Source organism: Amblyomma americanum, chromosome 9 (assembly GCF_052857255.1).
Source record: "Amblyomma americanum isolate KBUSLIRL-KWMA chromosome 9, ASM5285725v1, whole genome shotgun sequence".
Lineage (NCBI taxonomy): Eukaryota > Metazoa > Arthropoda > Arachnida > Ixodida > Ixodidae > Amblyomma > Amblyomma americanum.
Genome location: NC_135505.1, coordinates 126610283 through 126620182, shown reverse-complemented (window position 1 = coordinate 126620182; position 9900 = coordinate 126610283).

Below are 9900 nucleotides of genomic sequence, written 5' to 3'. Positions count from 1 at the left end.
CGTGGTACGAAAACTACAAGTCGTCCCTTACGACATGGGAGCTATTCAAGAGAGAACTATTGAAGGTATTTACCAGTGTCGTGAGGAAAGAAAGAGCCGAACGACTCCTCGAGTCCAGGATCCAGCTTCCGAATGAACCCGTCCGCAGCTACGTCGAGGAGATGAAGAGCATATTTCGCCGCGCCGATCCCGGGATGACCGAGGAAAAGAAAGTTCCGTTCTTAATGCGCGGCGTAAAAGAACAACTCTTTGGCAGCCTCGTCCGTCAGCCGCCAAAAACGGTCGAAGAATTCATGCAGGAAGCCTGCACGATTGAGAAGACCCTCGACGTCCGAGCTCGGCAGTACAACCGCCCTTCCTCTGCCTATACAATCCGTTCGGACACGCCGGCCACCACCAGCGACAGCTTGCGGGACGTTATCCGCGAAATCGTCCGAGAGGAGCTACGCCGATTACTGCCATCCTCCCCACAGCCACAAGCATCGACTCTGATGGACGTGGTACGGGAAGAAGTGCAACAGGCACTTGGCACCCCGACGGCCACAGAACCCCAGGCCATGACCTACGCCGCTGCAGTAAGGACTGCTCAGCCCCAACGACAACCCCCACGTCCTCCCCGAAATGAGCCACTTCGTCCACAACGCCGCCTCCCAGCCCCCGCCCGCCCAGCCTATGACCGACCCTCAAGCCCCAGGAAATGCGACGCCTGGAGGACTTCCGACAACCGGCCGTTGTGCTTCCATTGCGGTGAGGCCAGCCATATTCTTCGTCACTGCCCGTACCGACGTATCGGTCTTCGAGGATTTGCCGTTAACGCCCCACGACCACGCTTCGGACAACGTCCGCACGAAATCGACGAGTACCTGCGTCGAGAAGAGTACACGCCGAACCGCTTTTCGCGCTCACCATCGCCGTCAACCACGCGCTTTGCGTCGCCACGCCGCAGCTACGCAGCCGCGGTACGAGGAAGGTCGCCCAGCCCCCGTAGGGGAAACTAAAGGCAGCAACCTCTGGAGGTGAGGTTGCTCACGAGCTAAACGCCGAAGATCCTCCACCGACCACGCCCCATGAAGACGCTGCACCCGCGACGCCACATGAAGAACCGACACTCGCTGCACCGACGCCGCACACAATGAGAACCCCGACCACAACGCAGGCTGCCTTGAACACGACGCCGCCACCCAGAACAGCTTCGACCACACGCCCCACCCGCGACTCGCATACGCGACGAAGCCGTGACCCAACGCCGAGAGCGACGTGCAATGCAAGAGCCAGGACCTCCGACTTAGATGTGACCATCGACGGCCGGAAAGTGACCGCTCTAGTCGACACAGGAGCTGATTACTCGGTGATGAATGGAACATTCGCTGCGCAGCTGAGAAAAGTCACAACGGCTTGGGACGGCCCACAAATTCGCACCGCTGGGGGCCACCTCATTACGCCATCAGGACGATGCACAGCGCGAGTGACTGTCAAAGGACATACCTATCCTGCGACCTTTGTTGTGCTACCGCAATGCTCCCGCGAAGTGATCTTGGGTATGGATTTCCTTAATGAGCATCAGGCGATCATCGACCTGCGATCCAAGCTGATCACGCTTTCGACGGACGAAGCCATCGCTTCGATGAAAACTCGGGAAAATCACGTTGCCCTAAGTGTCCTGGAAGAAGAAGTGAGCGTCCCACCCCGTTCAAGCGTTATCGTGACGGTAGGCGCCACGAAAGCCATAAACACTGAAGCCATCATCGAGGGGAACATGCAGTTGCTACTAGACCGAGGAATCAGCATCGCAAGAGGCATCGCACATTTCCGCAATGGCCAGGCCGAAGTACTGCTGACTAACTTCAGCGAAGAATACCGGCATATTAACAGAGGAACGACGATTGCTTTCTACGACGAAATATCTGACGCACGAGATTCCTTCGCCCTCTCCGACCCCTCCGCAGAAGATCCGCCTGACCAAGAGAACTCGCCCACTTTCGACATCAACCCAGCCCTGCACCGGAACAGACAAGACCAGATCCGCAATCTGCTTCAAAACTACAGTGAGTGCTTTTCGACATCGCCGAAGGTGCGACAGACGCCAATTGCCAAGCATCGCATTATAACGGATCAACACGTCCGACCTCTCCGTCAAAGCCCCTACCGTGTGTCTCCGCGAGAACGACAAGCCATCCGGGACCAAGTCGAAGAAATGCTTCGCGACGACGTCATCCAGCCTTCAAACAGCCCATGGGCGGCACCGGTTGTTCTAGTGAGAAAGAAAGACGGCGCACTTCGATTCTGCGTGGATTACCGCCGCTTGAACAACATAACAAAGAAGGACGTCTACCCCCTCCCCCGCATCGACGACACACTGGACCGCCTCTGCAACGCCAAATATTTCTCATCGATGGACCTCAAGAGCGGCTACTGGCAAATTGAGGTCGACGAAAGAGATCGCGAGAAGACAGCATTCATAACTCCGGATGGGCTGTTTGAGTTCAAGGTGATGCCATTTGGTCTCTGTTCCGCACCAGCGACGTTTCAGCGAGTAATGGATACAGTGCTGGCAGGCCTGAAGTGGCAGATTTGTCTGGTATATTTAGATGACGTCGTTGTCTTCGCCTCGAACTTTGAAGAGCACCTCAAAAGACTTCGAACAGTACTAGACGCAATCAAGTCGTCTGGCCTAACCTTGAAAGCAGAGAAATGCCACTTTGCCTACGAAGAGCTGCTGTTTCTAGGCCACATCGTTAGCAAGGAAGGAGTACGCCCAGACCCGCAGAAAACAGCCGCTATTGAACAGTTTCAACCGCCGGCCGATAAGAAAGCAGTGCGCAGATTTCTCGGACTATGCGCATATTACCGACGATTTGTGAAAAACTTTTCGCGCATCGCCGAGCCCCTGACCCAACTGACGAAGGCAGACGTGCCGTTTAAATGGGAAGCGCCGCAAGCAGAAGCCTTCAAGGAACTTCAGCGTCGTTTACAGTCCCCACCGATCCTTGCGCATTTTGATGAAAACGCTGATACTGAAGTTCATACCGACGCAAGTAGCGTGGGACTAGGCGCCGTTCTCGTTCAAAAAAGTGACGGGCTGGAGAAGGTCATCGCATACGCTAGCCGTTCCCTTTCCAAGGCCGAGGCTAACTATTCGACCACTGAGAAGGAGTGCCTTGCCATCATCTGGGCTACGTCGAAATTCCGCCCCTACCTCTACGGACGGCCGTTCAAGGTGGTCAGCGACCACCACGCGCTCTGCTGGCTTGCCAATTTGAAGGATCCCTCTGGCCGACTCGTGGCGTCATTCAACAAGTGGGAATAAGTGGATCATCATAGCGACCGACTACCTGACCCGCTACGCCGAGGCGAAAGCCCTACCGAACGGAACAGCAGCAGAAGTGGCCAAATTTTTCGTGGAGTGCATTTTTCTTCGACACGGCGCCCCCGATGTGCTCATCACGGACAGAGGAACAGCATTTACGGCGGAACTCACGCAAGCCATCCTGCGCTACAGCCAAACCAGCCACCGGAGGACAACTGCATACCATCCGCAGACCAACGGACTGACCGAGCGCCTGAACAAAACCATCGCCGATATGCTCGCTATGTATGTCGATGCCGAACATAAAACCTGGGATGTCATCCTGCCTTACGTCGTCTTCGCCTACAACACCGCAGTGCAGGAGACCACCCAGATGACGCCTTTTAGGCTCGTCCATGGCAGGGATGCCACGACCACGCTAGACGCCATGCTGCCCAACGTTACAGAAGAAGAGAACGTCGACGTTGCCGCCTACCTTCAACGCGCAGAAGAAGCTCGAAGGCTTGCCCGATTACGGATCAAAGATCAGCAGCGGTCCGACGCCAGACGCTACAACCTACGAAGACGCAACGCGGAATACAAGCCAGGAGACCAAGTCTGGGTGTGGACACCCATTCGCCGCCGTGGATTGAGTGAAAAGCTTTTGCGCCGCTATTTCGGCCCGTACAAGGTTCTTCGTCGGCTGGGTGAACTGGATTATGAAGTCATCCCTGACGCAATGACTGCATCCCAGCGACGCCGCGTACGACCAGAAGTTGTCCATGTAGTTCGTCTGAAGCCGTATTATGCGCGCTAAAGGCCGCTGCATTTCCATGCTCTATTTTCGCAAGATCCGTTTTTTTTCCCTTACTAGTCGCATTATTTGTTTTAATGCATCGGGTCGATGCTTCTTTGAGAGGGGAGTAATGCCGCGAATATTTGCAGTGTTTATTCGTTTTTCAAATCTGCCGCGACACCACCTTATCACTTTGTTTGCGACGCAAGACGCGACTAGATTTATCTCGATTGATCGCAGCCAGGCAAAGCTGATTCTACGTTGTTCCGGAATGTTCTAGTAACTTTGCGCCCTTTATCTCGAATGTTCGCTATCAGCTTTAAATTGAGCACGGCCGACAGCGGCGGGCATTCTGTTCGACGACCGCCGAGCACGCTTGTCGCTTCGCCGCCGCCGAGTGATTCAGTCCATTTTGGGTGCAAGTCAGCCCAATAAACAGTTCTTTTAGAAGATCCTTTCGTCCGTATTCATCGCTGCTTCGACTGCCGTCACCACTACGTGACAATATGACCATGTTAAAAACACTGGTATTTACATCAACCACCCTTTCTGAGGGAGTTTCACTTCGTTAACTTTTTTCAGAGGTCTTTGCAGCTATCACAGTGGCATCACGGATTTTTACTTGGTTCTTCCCAGCGATACTAAGCCTGTCAAAAGGGTGGTACAAAAGAATTTTAAAGCGTTTTTTTTTCCTTTAAGGTATTCAAAATCTTCCAAGTTCCAGCAGTACCTTAAAGCATATATGTTTCGTAACATTAGGGCAACATTAAGAGCTTGCAGAGGTAGCTGAGCAGCAGTGGAGTACTCATGACACAAGGTACAAGGTTGTAAACTGTCCCGTAGCATATGCATTCCAATTTAGGCGCGAACAAAAATGATCATATTCTCACGCTACGGCCATCGACTGAAGAAGAACAAAGTTGATGGAAGTCCTATCTCATTTCCATTGAGACGCGTACCGGCCTTTCTCAACACCTTCGAGTCGCTTCGGAACATTAATGTGTATGTATTAAAAATGTAAATCTTTTTTTTCGGGCAAAATCTACGTGATAACGTTTCCTAGCAGCATCCAGACATTTCAGACGTGAACACCTCTTCAAAAACACCTATCAGTTGTGAAAGACTTCCTGCCATCCCTAACTGGAAAACATCGACGCCAATAACGCACTTCCGTTTTTTCAGCCACGAGAAGAGAGCTTTTTTTCTAAACACGGAGGTGTACAGCCTTGTTTGCTAAAATCGCCAACAGAGCGAACTGCGGAAACGCTTTGAGGTGGGCGTCAGTGAACTGAAAAGTCGATGATATGTGCTTCGGTCATTAGTGTTGTATGCAACTCTAATTCGATGCTCTTCCAAAGTTCCAAAGTTTATGGCCAAATAGAAAGTGCGTCGTTAGCAACAAATGCAAATACATGTCGCTAAATAAAAAAAAACGCTTAGTTTTGTCGTATGTTTCGACAAAAGGCGATCTTAAAAAGTGGCGCTGCATTAGAGTGCAACCGAAGTTCGAGTCATATGAACATGCCCTGCTCCCAATAGTGCCTTCAGGCAGCTTCCATTAAAGTAAAAAAATTGGGCTTCAGGCTGATCATAAGGATAACTAAATGGAACCTGGTGGAGCATTTGTCACTTGTTGGTTGAATCTGTACATGCCCCTTAAGTCAACAAAATGCAGAGTTCCTGATTAAAACTAATGTTTTTTTTTATTATTTCTGTAATACGCGAACTAGTTGAGGCATGAATAGAGCAGTAATTGAATTACTCCACGATGTTATATTTCACTATTCGAGCGTCTGTAGCAGATCGAACTATGGGCCTTTCTATGAAACTCCATCTTCAATTGAAGCATTTTGAGCTTGTCATCCCGAGTCGACAACAAACACTTCGGGAAGACTTTTCGCGCCAGTATGCTCTCATTTCAAAGGGGTTGCGTGTTCAAAGTCAAAATAAAAAAAAAATATTTTTTTGTCATTTCTCTCGCTCGAGATTTTACGGTAGAAATCGTCGTACAGTAGGTAAATAAGCGTTGAATAATCTATTTTCTCACCCCACACCATGGGCCTGTTTCCTGATTTGTGCTTCTAAACCGATCCCAGGTTGACTTCATCTAACAATAATCAATCAAAAGCAGGACAAAGGCCTTCTGTGCATAATACCGAGTCCAAACCTGGCCTCCAGATTCAAGCCAGGGTCCACCCCGGTCCGGTGAAACAATGCATTTTATGGTCCAGCAGCGCCCGCAGACCGGGGGAGGGGGGCTTTCGCTTTAAGGCCGCCCTCTCTCAGCTTCCTCCCCCCCCCCCCCTTCCCCACACAAAATATAAAGCAATGCTTTCTCGTTCTCATGTGATTGTAATTCTCGTGCGGACGTGTGAGTGCAATGTATTCGAATTTCACTCGTACAAAGCTCGACGACCTGCAACAAGAGGTGCGAAATATTCACGCCGATGGAAGGCGCACCAGTTTCAGAAAATTAAATATTTGTTCACACCACGGGAGGTTTTGAGGGTTCTTTTCTTGTGCGCGGAATTTAAATGAAAGGATTGATAACTTTCGTTTGCAGACAATATCTCACGTTTGAAAAGCTGGCTCGACTTGTGCAATATAATTATTGGGAGGAAAAGGGTGAATACAGAATACGAGCCAGCGCTAAGGGGAGAATGGCGTTGCTCTGTTCGCGACCAAGGGCACTTGGGTATTTAAAAGAATGGAGCTAGCAAAATGTGCACTTTTTTTATGAACATTAATGAGTCACATGCATTGCACACAGACACCGCGTTTCTTCAAAGTGTAATCATCGAGATTTATTTATTTATTTATTTATTTCACATACTTTCAGGGCCCGAAGGCATTACAGAAAGGAGTGGTACAACAAAACAAAAAAATACAGTGCATAGTTACACAAAACAAGTTATATGATGGCAGAAAACACAGTTTTCTTGAAGTTCTCAACATCGGTAATGGCAGCGATGGAGGGAGGAAGGTCGTTCCAGTGAACGCTGGTTTTAGGAATAAAAGAATCATAATACAATTTTGTTCTCGAAAATTGAACACCGGCTTTAAATATATGATCGGAACGGGATAAAATGTATGAAGGGCTCGAAAAAAGATGATCCTTTAACAGAGGGTTATGGTGATACAGTCTGTGGAAAAGACACAGTCGAAAACACTTTCGGCGCAAAGAAAGGTCTGGTAAGGCAAGTGTGTTTTTCATAGAAGTAATGCTGGCGTAACGGGAATAGTTAGATAAGATAAAACGCGCTGCACGATTTTGAATGGATTCTAGTGTGTTTAACAGTGTGATTATATTAGGATCCCAAACTGCAGATGCATATTCTAACTTTGGTCGTACTAATGTTTTATAAAGGGTTAGTTTTATCGGCAGAGGGGCGGTAGAGAAATTTCGGCGCAAGTATCCGAGAGTCCTGTTGGCGTTATTTGCGACATGTTCGACGGGTCTATGCGATGATAAGTTACGTGAGATATGTACGCCTAGGTATTTATAGGAGTTAACTGATTCAAGGGGAATGTCGTGAAGAACGTAAGTAAGCTTGTTATCAGTGATGTTAGTGCGATGTGACACATGCATCGTTTTACATTTATTAACGTTTAGTCGCATGCACCACTTATCACACCAGTTAAATATGCTTGTGAGATCATACTGAAAATAAATAGAATCAGTTTGGTTAGATATTTTGTGATAGATGACACAGTCGTCTGCGAAAAGCCTGATAAAAGAATGAGAGATGCATTCAGGAATATCGTTAATGTAAATTAGGAAGAGAAGAGGTCCCAGTACCGACCCTTGTGGTACACCGGATGTCACAGAGGTGTGAGAGGAGGAACAGCCGTTAGCAGAGACATATTGAGTTCGATTCGATAAGAAGCTTTTAATCCAGTTAAGTACGTTAGGGTCAATGTTAAGAATGCTAAGCTTAAAAATTAGGAGATCGTGGGGAACAGTATCGAAAGCTTTCGCGAAGTCCAAAAACACACAGTCTACATCTATGTTCAAGTCAGTGTAAGCAAAAAGGTCATTAGTAAAACATACAAGCTGTGTTTCAAATGAAAATGTCTTTCTGAAACCGTGTTGCTCTGCTGAAAAGAAGGAATTAGACTCAAGGAAATCAATCAGATGAGAGTATATGATATGCTCCAAAATTTTACATGGTATACTTGTGAGTGATATAGGACGATAGTTATCGGGAGAATGAGTGTTACCTGATTTTGGTACTGGAACAACCTTGCCAACCCTCCAATCGCCTGGAAGTACTGAGGAACAGAGTGACTGGGAAAAAAAGCATTGAAAGCATAATAGAAGAGTAGGGTTCAGTGAGTTTTAGCATTTTAGAGCTGATTGCATCGTCACTGGGTGAAGAAGACATTTTCAAGTTTCCAATCAACTTTTGCACGCCGACCCACTCAATACTGATAGGGTCCATTGGCAAATAAGAGAAAGTAGTTACAGACGGTACAATATTAGCACTTTTCTGGAAAACGGAAGCAAACGCATCATTTAAAACGGAACAACACTAGTTCGGAGGAATGGAAATATTGTCAGAACGGGTTAGTTGAATTACCTTATCTTCTTTGCCCCCAACAATATTCCAGAATTTACGCGGATTAGATTGCAGAAGTGATGGGAGGGTGTTGTCAAAAAAGTTCTGTTTTGTATCTTTAACAGCTATTAAATATTCAGCATGAATGCGATGATATGCTGTCCAGCGTTCAGGAAGGTTAGATGCTTTAGCGCGACGAAAAATATGCTTCTTTTTGTTGCATAAGCGGCGTAGGGTTTTGGTAAACCACGGAGAGGTAGTATTTGAGACAATCCTAACTTTAGGTACGTATCTATCTATTAATTCTATCAGTTTATTTTTGTACAATGACCAGTTTTCTTCAATAGTAAGTTCGGAAAAGTTTTGAGTGTAGTCGGAAAAAAATGATGCATGTTCAGATGTGATGGACGTGGTATCGGCGGCGCTGTAATCACATATGGTCTTAATTATTTTCTTAGGACGAACATTCTTCGTAATTGTGAAGTGAAGCAGTGAGTGGTCACTCAGTCCTTCCAGGTACATTGGCGGAGAAACCAAATCTGGAGCTGTAGTAAAACAGAGGTCTAAAATATTAGACGATGTGCTGGTGGTACGTGTGGGTTTGTTAATTAGCTGGGTTAGATTAAAATCGGCGCAGGTGTCTAAAAAATTAGTGCACTCAGAGGATGGCTGCTTAAGGGAGGGAATACAGTTTCGTCACACTATGTTTGGGAAGTTAAAATCACCCAGTAGGAATAAGTGTGATTTCGGGTGTCGAACAATTAATTTGTTCAGGGCATCATTAAGGTCGACGCTAAAGGTAGTAGGTGAGGATGGGGATCTATAACAATTAATTTGTTCAGGGCATCATTACGGTCGACGCAAAAGGTAGTAGGTGAGGATGGGGATCTATAACAAGCGCAAAAGATAAGGTCACCCGTTGGAAAGCTAACATGGATGCAAGCGATTTCTTTTGGGGAATCAATAGAGATATCAAAGGAATTGATAGCAGAGCTCACGGCAATCAGTACACCTCCGCCTGATCGGAAGTCGCGGTCGTATCTGTAAACCTTATATGTTTTTTCGCAGTCTAGTATTTCGCTGTTCTTTATTTTTGCTGAGAGCCAAGTTTCGGTGAGCACAACAATATCAGCCGAGCATGCATCGATATGTGACGATAGTGATGTACGTTTGTTGATGACACTTCGGATATTAGTGAAAAGAAGCGATATGCAGTCGGTTTGCGTTTGATCATGAGATAGCTATGCTGAGCTTGAATG